A 14174-nucleotide genomic window follows, 5' to 3' on the forward strand; every position below is an offset into this window, starting at 1 on the left:
CTATAAAAATGCCTTCACTAATTCCTTTTAATTTATGTACATAATTATTAAAGATATTTTTTTAGAATAAAGGTCTTCAATAATTTTCTCTTAAAATTTTTAAGATTATTAGAGGTGTCTTCCAATAAAAAATGCTTTCAATATTTCACTACTTAAATTTTAAAACGGTTAGTGAAGGCGTTTATTCTAAAAAAATGCATTTACTAATTCTTTTTAATCTTTGTACATAATTATTGAAGGTGATTTTCTACTAAAAACACCTTCAATCATTTTTGTTCAGAATTATCAAAGGCATTTTTTCTTTAATAATTTCCTTTGAAAATTATTTTTTAGATTACTAAAATTATTAACGGCGTTTTTCCTCAAAAAACTTTTACCAAAATCGCCTTCAATAATCTCACCTAAAATTTTATTGTGTGAAATATTAAAGATGTTTTGAGCAAAAAAATGCCTTCAAGAATTCATTTTAACTTTTTTGTTTGGATTATTGAAGGCGTTTTAAAAAAAAATTCCTTTAATAATACCAACTAAAAATTAATTGAATGGATTATTAAGGGCATTTTCCTACTGGTAACACCTTGGATAATCCCTAACAAAATGTTTTTGAAGGCATTTTTGAAAAAAATTATCTTCAATAATCCGATCATTCAAATTTATCATCTAAAATATTAAAGGTATTTTAAGCCAAAAATGGCTTCAAGAATCTGTTCTAACTTTTGTCAATGGATTATTAAAGATGTTTTTGACAAAAATCATCTTTAATAATCCTAACTAAAAATTTATTGATTGGATTATAAAATGTGAGTTTATCCAAAAATACCTTTAAGAATCGATTTCATATTTTTCCTATAGATTATTTAGGACGTTTCTTTATGAAAAATGCCTTCAATATTCTCTCCAAAATTTTTTAAAGCAATTGGTAAATATGTTTTTTTCAAAAAAATGCCTAGAATATCCATTACAAATAATCTCTACAAAAACCCATAAAAGGTTAAATGGAGGAATCAAACCTATCATCTTATGGCTAACATCCGTACAATCTTAAAATTTTGATATGATATTTATTGAAGGCATTTTTAATCAAAACGCCTTCAATAAGCCTATGAAATTTTTTGGTGAAATTATTAAAGGCGTTTCTTGTATAAAACACCTTTAATAATCGCATACATTTTTTTATGAGGGGATTACTGAAGGTGTTGTCTGTCAAAAACACCTTTAGTAATTCTTCTTCAATTTTTTTAATGGGATTATTCAAGTCATTTTCTGTCAAAAACATCTTTAGTGGTCACTTAAATTCTTAAGATATGATTATTCAATACGTTTTAGTCAAGAAATGTCACTAATATCAAGTCTTGGATGACATTTATAAGTAACAACACTGTTATTTGAAAATTTAGTGGCGTTTTGATAATAAACGTCTTAAGTTTTATAAAAACACGAAAGCTAGCAACGTTTGTAAGTGAAACGCCACTACAAAATTACTACTAATCTTTTATTTTCTTGTAGTACAAATACCTTAGGTTGTTTAAAAGAATCATGAATTGTAAAGATCAAAAGGTAAAATAAAAACTTTATAAACACTTATTACTAATGAAATTGACAATCCCAAAAAATTTGTTAATACAAATGACAAAAAGCTACAATCAGTTATGTATGGTTTACCTTGGAGCCATTAAGATTGAGATATCAGTAGGCAAACCAATCTTGTTAGCCCAATTCTTGGACTCCAAACACAACTTTGAAACCTGCCCTACAACCTTGCTCCTATCAAGCCTTTTCTTTGGATCCTCTTCTACATATTCCAATGCCATCAAGACCATCTTCTCAGCTATTTCCATAAGAAAAGAGTCCTTCAACCTCCTATCCATCAATCTTCTCACCTTTACATTGCATCCAGTTGCTGCCTCTCTCTCAGTATCCATAGCACTCACTTTCTCATACCTTCTATTTCTTTCAACTAAAAACTTCAAGGCTTTCTGTCCACTTAACAGCTCCAAACTACAATCTCAAATGCAAAAACATCACATTTCTATGTCACCAAACCACTAAATTGAAGCTTAGGTGCAATGTGTTAGAAAAAATAATAAAAGAAAAAAATAATAGAAAAGAATTTTGGATTTTGAGGTGTGTGAAAAACACTTTGTTAAAAGCAATTATGCTTTTAAAATACAATAAAGCCTCAAACTCTCTAATCAAAAATAGTAAAAATGATTATACTGAAAGATTTATTTATAGTGAATGAACAAACATAAACTTCTATTCAAATAGCTATAACATTTTTGTATAATTATGACTTTTATGAACAATAATCTATTTATATTCAAATAATTATGATCATTTATCTTATGATAATTGTTTTTATTCAAACATAATTATTTAAAATATGAATAAATTAATATAAAAATTAATTTTACTCATCAATATTTAAATTTTTCTATCCAATGTGGGATGCATCATATTCTAAACTACCAACAATCCTTCACTAGTTTAGAATGTTGATGCTTAATTTTTAACCTTTCACACAAATATATATTATGAATACAAAAAGGTATCTCTCGATTTAAACCTTCAATTAACGTATATATCTTAGAATTCTAACGAAATTGATAGTGTCCATAGATTAAACTTCAACTCCTAATGTTAGAATTGAAGATATAACACATATAATACTTATTTATTCTTCTATCAGAGGTTTATAACCACTTTTAGCACTATTATGGCCATCTGCTTATCATATTCATAAACATTTACAAAAAAGACCCTAATTCTTCTTATTGAAATGGCACCACTTTTATTTTATATAGGTAGAGTTTCCATTATATCTCCATTGCTTTAGACATTTAAAACTCCATTGAGAGTATAAAAACTCATTCTCTCCATGCAATGAATCACACTAGTTTTTAAAATTTAAATGGATTTTATTAGTGCTTAACAGGCACATAACAATAACCTGTTTCTACCCATTAAACTTTGTAATTAGAGGTTACTAATTCAAAGTTGGGTTCCCATTATTAGTGTCTAATAGTAAAAGTTTAGACCTATTTTACTTGTAGTACTCTAACCAAATATCTTGGAATTCAATTTTCTTTTATGGTTATTACCCCTACTTGAGATTGAATATCTAATATAATCACTTCAGACTAATATATCCAAACTTTTCATTTTACATATCATTTATATGCTTCAGATATTGTTGCCTCATTCTTTTCATTTTAAGAAATAGCTTATTTTGGTTGTGGCCATAACTCTATAATCATTAATTTCAACAATTCTATTTTTATACTTTTATACATTTTTAATATAATTATACTTTTAGTACAATTGGATAAACTCAATGAATAAACCAAATTATTTTAGTCCTTTTAAAATTTTTAAAGACCTTTATATGATTTTACTTTAATAAGTGTTAAACTTATTAGTTTGTATAATTTACTCATAAAATTATACTAAAATCTTACAATACTATGGTGGTAATTTTTATTTCTTTTAATTCTCATTACCCCCATCATATGTAAGTATGGGTTCTTTTATTAAAGAATGTCTCATTTAATTGTCAATATATCATGTATACTTGATCAAGTTGCCATTTCATTTATCTTTTCACTATTTGGTGATTTTTTTTTAAGTAGGAGGCATCCAAATCCACCCTTAGTAAAAGATAACTAGCAAATATCTTAATATTTGTATAAAAGTTTCAAAACTTTTATATTTTAACTCAATATAAAAGTTTACATCAATAAGCAGATTTTAAATATAATCATACTTCTATAGTCTCTTTTTAAGACTTTTTATATCAATTCAGAAATATTTACATAAATCTATTTCATCATTGGCACTATTAATAATTTTTATTACTATGAACAAAATCATTTTCATCACCCAAATGGATCAAATAGCATTCCTTTTACTATTATAAAAGTTTTCATATTTACAAAATCTTTGAATCACTCATGGCTTTCAAAGTAAATATACTTTAAAATTTTCACTATATAAAATCATAGATGATAAATCATTTGTACAATCTATGAATTAAACCATATACATAACAAAAAATTTATCACAATGTGGTCAAGATTGTAGCATCAATTTTGGCTTATGGCTATTCTAACCTAACCATAATAATCCATATCATACCTACAAATCATGTAGATTTGACTATTAAAGTTATCTCATTTATAGTGATGGCTTTTAGTCAAAACCAACTATCTCAAATGTTATCATGAGTTTCCAATGCAAAATTAATTGTCCAATGGCCAATTCCAAGTACATGACTATTGAAATCTCTAAACTTGATTTCAAAAGTTTATAAAAACCTTATTTCTCCACCATTATACAGCCCATATATCTCTGTTATTTACCATTTTTAATTGGTCATAACATTTTCGGATATATAATAAATTTAAATTTTACTCATATGACAAATACACCTATGTACAATAAAAGTCCATAGTATATTTAACTTCAATTTCAAATACTTTCACAATCATTTTATGATCAATATATTTATATCTAAATCACCATATCAACTTAAGTAATGAAACATGAATCCAAAAAATCATTTTTATAAAATAGCATAAACAATAATTATAATATGAGTTCTACTCATATTTTAGGCAAAAATTCATTATGAATATGCATTAATTAAATCATTGATTGGTTAACTCCAAGGCTTATAACTTTCACAAACCAATATTATTATTTAAGCCCATATATTGATATGGTGTATAGTCACATCCTTACCATTATCATAAAACTATTGAAAACCTCAAAAACTTGTTCAGTTTTCATTTTAACAACCTATAAAAGATCTTTTTTTTTTAGGACAAGAAGTACAAATATGTTCATTGTTTTTAACCAATAATATATTAATTGGATGATGACATTCTCTGTCCACAATCAATATATTTCTTTTACGTATAAAAAAAATTACATTCCATTCAGTTCACTTTCGTAATATATGGCAAACTATACCAATGTTCTCCACGCTAGCACAAAATGGAATTAAAAACATGCATGTATTGGTGCCTTTAGAACATTGAATTTGCATGTTCTTTTCTAATTTATAAATATTACTAATTAGACATTGATGAGCATCCTTCAAAATACTAGTAACCTATAAATGCTTCAATATTTTTAATAACATCCTTTTCTTTTAATCAAAATCTCATATGAGAAAAGCAATAATGCTTTTGTATAACCATTGATTAACTCTTTGACAACTATTTATAATTTTTACTTTGTGATTGTTCATAACAAAATTTTATTTTATAAAATCACTTCTAATGTAATACACCTAGTTGGCAAAATGCATTTCACACTGTCTATGTTTCTAATAATAACAATTATTTGATTTGTTATCCACCAATTAGTCCATGAAACACTACATCCTAATAATAATTATTCACATACATCAATTTAATTTTAATTGGTTTCATAAAAATTAAACACTAGTCAAATTTTGAACCAATAATAAATTTAAAAAAATATATCAACATTTGATTTGTAAATAACCAACAAAGATAGAACCATACAAATAGCTTAACTCAACTTATTATCTCAATTTTTATGCCATGATTTAAAAATAAAACTAATATTCCGGTCAAATCTTATTTTCTGTATATATTCTCCATTTATATCTAATTTTTCATGGTAAATTCCTTTACCTATTTTCGATTGTTTTCATAAAAATCATGAGAAAATTTGCCTGTTCTATCTATAACAAAGACATGACAATTAAATAATCGGTCATTCCATTAGAACCCAATTTAATTCATTACTTGAAAACGAGTGATAATTTTTTTTTCATAGATCAATTCATGTCTTTCTTTTTTATGTTTTCAGGCTATTTCTCATCCTAGTCTTTATAAGCATCAATTTTTCATATACATATAATAAAATTCATTAAACCCAATTCTGGAGTTAATTTCAATATATGCATAAACTTATGTAATGTAATCAATTTTTACATATTATGTTTTGACTTTACATGCTAATGAAATTAATTGTTAACGTATTTATTTCATTCAATCAATCTTTTTTACCAATAATTATACAAAAAATAAAATACATACCTCTAATGAATATCTTTATGAAAATTAATATTTTGGTCCATGGAAACATTAATCTTTGACACCTTGAGCCTCCTCCAATATTAATCTCCAAATCATGCCATTTTTTTTCCTTATGTCTTCCTCAAGTGAAATATAAATTTCTTATAATTGCTTTTAAATTGTTAGAAAAAATAAATAATAAAAAAGAAATAATAGAAAAGAATTTTGACTTTGAGGCCTGAAAAACTTTTTTTTAAAGGCAATTATGCATTTAGGATAAAATAAAGCCTCAAACTCTCTAATCAGAAGTTGTGAAAATAATTATATTAAAATATTTATTTATAATGAATGAACAGACATAAATTTTTATTCAAATAGTTATAATATTTTATATAATCATAACTTTTATGAATAATAATATATTTATATTTAAATAATTATAATCATTTGTCTCATAATAATTATTTCTGTTTAAATATAATTATTTAAAATATAAATAAAATTAATACAAAAATTAACTTTACTCATCAATAATTAAATATTTTTATTTATGTAAAATGCATCACATTCTAAACTACCAACACAAATGTACCCTCCAATTCCTTCGATCTTCATATCTTTACTTAATTGATCTCCCAAGACTTTTTGATCCCTTCTCTTTCTTCACTTCCCCACGTAGCTCAGCAGTGCCAAAATTACAAATTTTAGCCGTTAAAAGAATCTTCAGCTACTAAAATACTTGTGATCTTTATATGGCTATGAATGAAGCTAGTTTCAAGACCTGAACAATGGAAAATATAATCCAAGCCATGAGCAAAATCAGTAGCAATTTGTATACGAGAAATCCAAGTAGAAATTACAGTAAAACTTGGGTTTCGGGTTTCTTAAACAATCTCCAAGGTTAGCTCCTTGTACATATTCGTAAGCAAGATAAACATAATTCCCTGATGACAGGGAAGCACCCAAAAGCTTGATTAAACTACTATGATGACTTTTGTCAATGACCTACAGCTTTCTTCCTGATATTAAATATAGTTTTTTGGCAGACACATGTTTTTTCTTTTTTTGGTTACATTAGTAAAAAGTCTTAATATAAGTAAAAAAAATAAAAAAATTTGATTCGAAATTAAACTTTAATATTTCTTCGAACGTCTTTAATGATTAGACTAAGGCACTGACAGAGATACTTGTTTTTATATATTGAACCACCAAATTCTACTTCTATTCTTTCCCATGACTGGGACTATTTTTAACAACCATAAAAATATGTGAAAGACTATGACAATAAACTCATTTTGAAAATTTCTGATAATGCCATAGGAGACTGCTATCCAATAATTTGTACCAGCACTGTCAGAGGACTGCTTGACTTGAATATATGTTTTTTTTTATCCATTTTTTATTGGCAAAAAACTAGACATAGAATTTTCAGTCTAGTAGAACAATTCATTATTCCATCTAAAAAGAAATTATATTTTGCCAACTTCCTTAGAGCAGGATATCCTTCTCATTCAAAATTCAACTTCTTTTACTGTTTATAAAAATGGTTTAGAAGTATCAATGTGCTCATGAAAGATGTAAACTGCATCAAAATCAAATTGCTGAAAAGAATAAATATACCGTGAAAAGGAACATTGTTACCTGCAAAATGTAAAGTTTGAACATTCAACTAAATGCTGAACTTCTTACCACTAGGAGTGGCAAGTTCAAATGATAAAATCCAAAGATTAAAGAATTTTTGATATTGCACCATGATGGAAATCCCATCTCAGTTTAACATCACAACTTCTGAAACTAAAAGTTTGCATCTTTAGACAAGGAATACAACTAATAAAATAGTCATAAAATGAAACATAAGAAAAGCAAAAACTTGGAACTTCTGAAGGTAGAGTTTCAAACTTCGGCCAACTGGGAATACAATTAAAAATCCAGAAATCCCCTTCATTTCTTTTTCATAAAACAAACAAAAAAAAAAATGCTAAACATTGGCATTTTGTTAAGCTTGAAGAGCATCACCAGTCAGCCTACAAATCCTACATTCAGGCAAAACCATAGCACCCATTTGTTCATAAAACTTAATGGCATTAACATTCGAATCCAAAACCACCCATCCCACTCTCCCATACCCTATCTTCACCGCTTGTTTCGCCACCGCCGATAGCAACATCTTCCAAACCTTTTCCTCCTATAGCATTCCCTAACAAACAAATCCTCGACGTAAAACCCAGGCTTCCCTAAAAACGTGGAATAGTTTGGAAAAAACAAAACGAACCCACCAACTATAATTTGATCGTTTCCGTAATGAACCAAAAAGGTCTCTTTCTCAGGGTCATTCAAGGGGCTTTCGAAGTTAAAAGTTTTTTCTGTGGGGGTAAAAAGGGGGAAGGGGAAGGAAGGGGGGAACAGGGGAACAGGAAAGTTCAAGGAGGAAAATTGTGAAGGAATAGAAAGGAGGGGAGACAAAAAGAATAGAAGAGAGGAGGATTCTGTGGCGGTGAAGAGGAGGGTTAGCCCTTGGGCGTTCAAAGATGGTCATTTGCTAGATCAGTTTGTGGATGTAAGGGACGTCAGAAGGAGTGGCTAGGCAGATCCTGGTGAACAAAGAGTGGCCTAATGGGGTGGTTTCTGTTGGTACCATGAAGGGTTCTGGGGCGGCGGATGGTGATGGTGGTGGAGGAGCTGCGGCAGCCATTGGGATTGGTGAGTGAGAGGGAAATAAAAGTTGGTGAAATTTTCTAGAGACGAGGAAGTGGTGGGGGGGATATGGAGAGTAGAACCGTGGGAGTGTGGGGGAGAAGACAAGGATTTTATGTGGGGTTTTTGTGGTGTAGATGTAATTTGTGTAGAAATAGAAGGGTAACCGTTTCAAATGTAGGTGTTTTTTTTTTTTAATTTTCTTTTTTTTTCTTCAATAATAAAAATTTTAAATTAAAAGATGAAAAATTATAAAAAAATTTAAAAAAAGCTAAATTTCAAGATGAAAGGGTAGTAATGTAATAATAGATTAATCAATTATGATCTTAATTTCATAGCAAAATGATAAGAATGAAGAAGAAAGCAAAAAGACAATGGACTAATTACAACAAAGGAACTTCGCTTAAACAGAACAAAATCTTTTAAGTTGAAGCTCTTTTGTCACCAACTAAAGTTTCGTGTAATTTGGCATTTTGACCTTCAAACAGAAAAGATAGAAGGGGGAGAGGTTTCGTGGGTAACATTCTTACAATTAAAAACAATGATTCTTTATAATCTTGAAATTAAAAAAAAAAATCCAAGAAAATTTCCAACTATTTTGGCCTTAGCCAATATGCAATAATGGTGATTGGCAAAAAAAAAAAAAAAAACATGCAAGAATGGTGATGATTAAGAAGGAAAGAAAGTTTGCTCACCCTTTGTGAGTTTGCCATGATGATAGATGAAGCAAAATCCATTTACATTAAAAAGGAAAGAAAGAAAAATCTTTGAAACTTTTAGTTTTAACTTATTTGATTTATACAATTATCATTAAGAGTTTATATATGATAAATTTAGAATTTAAATCTCAGCTTCTTTAACTTATTCACTTATTTCAAATCTTTTGCATAAAAAAATTTTTCTTTAAATAATTTAATAGGATTGAAAAAAAAAACAAAAAAATAATCAAAAAATAATTTAAATTTGTAGTATTTGAAACGATTTAGATATTAAATGTATATATTAAGTTCGGATTAAATTTTAAATCAAAAAATAAAAAAACCAAAAAAAAGAATTAAATTAAATTATATATTTTTATTAGCTTTTATGTATATTTTAATCTTTTATAAAATAAAATAGTTATTTTATATCTAAATCTATTTAAATATATTAAAATAATATATAAAAAATATATATATATATCTACATATATATATTTAAAAAAATCGATGAATCAAACTAAATCAAATCAATATAATTCAATTCGAATTAAATATATTTCAAGAAAATTTCGATTCGAATTCGTATCAATTTTAAAAATTCATAATATTATTTATTATCCAAAAAAATTAACTCAAATTTGATTTAAATTGGATAGTTATCGCCATACTTCAATATCAGCTTAATTTGCAGGTAATCCAATGTTTATCACCTATATTGAAGTTGGATACGCTTCAAGATTGTTGATTTTGATGAACAAATCTTAAGACAAATGGCATACAAGTTGATGTGACGTGATTAATTTAATTTAATTCTTTAGGTCGAGACTTAAGTATTTGAAATTTGTAGTATTTGAAATGATTTAGATATTAAATGTATATATTAAGTTTGGATTAAATTTTAAATCAAAAAATAAAAAAACCAAAAAAAAGAATTAAATTAAATTATATATTTTTATTAGCTTTTATGTATATTTTAATCTTTTATAAAATAAAATAGTTATTTTATATCTAAATCTATTAAAATATATTAAAATAATATATAAAAAGAAATATATATCTACATATATATATATATTTAAAAAAATCGATGAATCAAACTAAATCAAATCAATATAATTCAATTCAAATTAAATATATTTCAAGAGAATTTCGATTCGAATTCGTATCAATTTTAAAAATTCATAATATTATTTATTATCCAAAAAAATTAACTCAAATTTGATTTAAATTGGATAGTTATCGCCATGCTTCAATATCAGCTTAATTTGCAGGTAATCCAATGTTTATCATCTATATTGAAGTTGGATACGCTTCTGATTTTGATGAACAAATCTTAAGACAAATGGCATACAAGTTGATGCGACGTGATTAATTTAATTTAATTTAATTTAATTCTTTAGGTCAAGACTTAAGCTTCGAATCCGTGCAATTTTGGGATTCGGTTTATACTCTTGTAAGGTATTATCCGCTTTGATCCCATAGTCTCACGATTTTATCCTACAAAAAGCATCTCATAAGACAAAAATGATGTGAACCCTTATATATCCCAATGACTTTTCTTTTATGTTTGATGTGGGATTCAAGATTCCTCTTTAAATCCATGACACAAGCACATAAATTTGAAATCATTTTTTAATGGATAGGATTTTTCATTTTTTATACTACGAGAGCATAATTCTACTAGCCGAATCTAACGGGTATATATTCAAGTGCATGAAATTAAAACATAATTAAGCAAGTCAAAAGTCTCATGGTATGATTAAGTTTAGAACTAGAAATAACTATATGATAAGTTTGCATAAGTTATCAGCTCTTCTTTGTCGATCTATTTCGTATTCTTCTATCTTGCTTCAAATTTAAAAGCATCATAACTATGTTCATGAAGAATGAGAGCCGTCAATATACCTGTATTGATTTATTAATATGAGTATTGAATTCAATAAGCAGGATTTAATCTCTGTTTTGCTAGTGAAATGGCAATGGATAATGGTGGTATTTATGGATGAGAATGGAATGGAAGAGTGTTTAAATTGTTAGTTTGTTGATCATTATTGACTTTCCAGGGATTGTGCACTAGTGCTAAAAGTTTGAAGTTCTTGGTAAAGCGAATTGTTCCATGGTTTCCTGACCTGTGATTTAGCCATATGATCAGAAATCCGTCAGCTGATAAAGATTTCAACGAAAATTGGTGCATTCTTGAGTAATTCTTCTCACGTAACCTTTTAGATTTTAATCAAAAGTCATCGTATACTATTTATATATATATATATGATCAGCAAAGCCTTCTTTGAAGTTTGAACAGTTCCATGTCTTGCAGACATTGCAATAGGCTTGGCTGGTAGCTAATTATTGGGCTTATGTTTCAAGCAAGATCTTGAATCAGGGCAAGGTTTTGAAATGAATGGCTTACAACTGAGCTACATCTCTCTCCCGATCCAACAATCAAAGTCAGCCATGAATTTTTCCCTACCTAAGTATATAAATATTACTACTTATTTCCAAAAATTTACAATATTTTCTCTATAAAAAATCCAGAGTTCTTAGCTTTTCTGCCCAAGAAGGAAGAAGGAATATTAACTATTTTAATTCCAGCTTCACATTCAATATCCATATTCATTAACAATTATGAATATTTTTTTGTTCAATAATTTACAAGATTCACATTGGGATTATTGGGTATAAATTGACTATTCTTTAAAAGGGATGATTCAATCAATTGATTAATTATATTTAATAAAAAAATATTTGTGAGACAACTTCTTTTTATATCTAAAAATTGAGTTATTGAACTAATAATACATTGTGACTATTGAAACAACTATTATATTGGTCCATGTTAATTTATATCTTTATTATCTTTTTTTTTTAATTTATTATCTTCTTTTTATTTGTGAGACAATAAAACTTGCATGGCAGAAAGGAGGAGGCAATCAGTGCAACCAGTGCTGACAAAACTCTCCTGAATATCTATAGCTGTTGTGCACAATTTTGAAGACATTTTAGAAACTAAATTAAAATCTAAAAATGGTTAACCAATCAGGTTAATCCTCTCTCTAATGATTAATAATTTTGCAGTTGTTTATGTAATTCCAAATTCAAGAGGCTTTGTACTTGACTGTAAATTATAAATCCTCTTCAAAAGTAAAACAAGTTACAGATATTGCATAAAAAATAAGCAGCAATTTTATCAGACTTATTTTTTTGGTACATGATATTGAGTTGCACAATGAGAGCTAACCTTCTCGCATCCCATAAATTTCATTTGTTCTTCTCACAATCCAAATCTCTCTAACTGCTAGATGTCCCCTTGAGGACCTGTTAGACATTATTCTTACTTGCAAATACAGCATAAATCGCGGCGAAAAGCAACACCTTATTACCAAAAAAAAAAAAAAAAAGCCCTTAATTTGTCACAATATTACTAGCCATTTGTATTATAGTTTTCTAACCATAGCGTTAACCAATGACAGGAATCTGTCTAACAATCCCATTAGTGTTAACGCAAACACGAACCCTCTTACACAGAAAATCTTCTATCACACTTGTTTCTTCCAATACGATCACAGCATTCACCAAAAGATTCTCATTTTCAATTGTTATTGCTGCTAATTCCCGTCTCTTCCACTAGCTCTGGCCATGAATTTTTCCCCACCTAAGTATACAAGAATTTGTATTAAAAAGTAAAGAAAATATATTGGCTTTTAAAGTTCTTACTCTTTTTTTTTTTTTTTTTACCTTTGTATATTGTTTCTGAAGCCATTCTTTTTCTTCCTTTTCACTCTCTTGCAGCTACAATATCTCTCTGCTTTGATTAATTTGTGTTATGGCAATTGGCAACATGGGTTTATTTATATCCAAGGACTGTGGTAGGCTGGGTTGGCCATTGTTCACACTTTCTAGGCTTGCGCTAAAAAGTTGAAGTTCTTGGTATATTATTTTACATAGCTTTTAAATTGTTATTGTAACAGTATCACAACTTTTTGGACTTCATGGAGGCTTCTACTACATATAAGTAGCTTTTTCAATTACTCTTAAACCCTTTATCTTTGGATAATTTAATATATCCTACAATTATCTGACTTCAACTCAAATTATCTATCTATATGTGAAATTAATAATAAAATTCAAATCGGATGAGCTTACATCTCATTCCAAATTCCAAGTCAATCTATTTATTGTTCAATTGGAATTTGTATAAATAATATCTATTTATTATTATTATTTTGTACAAATAAGGTCACAGCCTTAGAATAAAAAAATAGATTATAGATGTTGAGATTTTGACCCTAAATTATCTTCTGTATGCCACCTTTAATAATGATTATATGAACAAATTTAATTATTTATTTAATTGTAAGTTGTGTGGTTCTTAATTAACAGGCACAAACATGGAATTTAGTTAGAAACCAACCAAATGAAAGAGATTTGCGTCAACTTGTTTAATTAGCCAAATTAAATGATCTCTTGACCACCAATAATTTGACTAATAGAAAGTTCATATATGCATGTGTTTCAGCAAAGCTTATCTAAAGGGTTCAATGTCTGCCTTGTTTAATTGCAGAAAGTACAATTTCAGTACCTTATCAGTCAACACCAACATTAATCGATTATTTGAATACAGCCCTGGTATTCTGGTGAATCTGGTCTAAGTTTCAATGTCGTCGGCCTGAATAACATACAAATTTATCTGTCATAGTCACAACCACTCAATTTATCATTGAGAGACAGG

At 27.6% G+C, this 14174-nt stretch overlaps 2 pseudogenes; both read right to left on the reverse strand.

Moving 5' to 3' along the window:
* Positions 1 to 1658: 1658 nt before the first annotated feature.
* LOC111309541 (lysM domain receptor-like kinase 3) lies at positions 1659 to 7858 on the reverse strand (annotated as a pseudogene).
* Positions 7654 to 9659, reverse strand: LOC111309856 (GCN5-related N-acetyltransferase 8 pseudogene; annotated as a pseudogene).
* Between the last annotated feature and the right edge of the window lie 4515 nt (positions 9660 to 14174).

The sequence above is a fragment of the Durio zibethinus genome, chromosome 19 (assembly GCF_047325235.1).
Source record: "Durio zibethinus cultivar Kanyao isolate XHJ-2024 chromosome 19, ASM4732523v1, whole genome shotgun sequence".
Taxonomy (NCBI): Eukaryota; Viridiplantae; Streptophyta; class Magnoliopsida; order Malvales; family Malvaceae; genus Durio; species Durio zibethinus.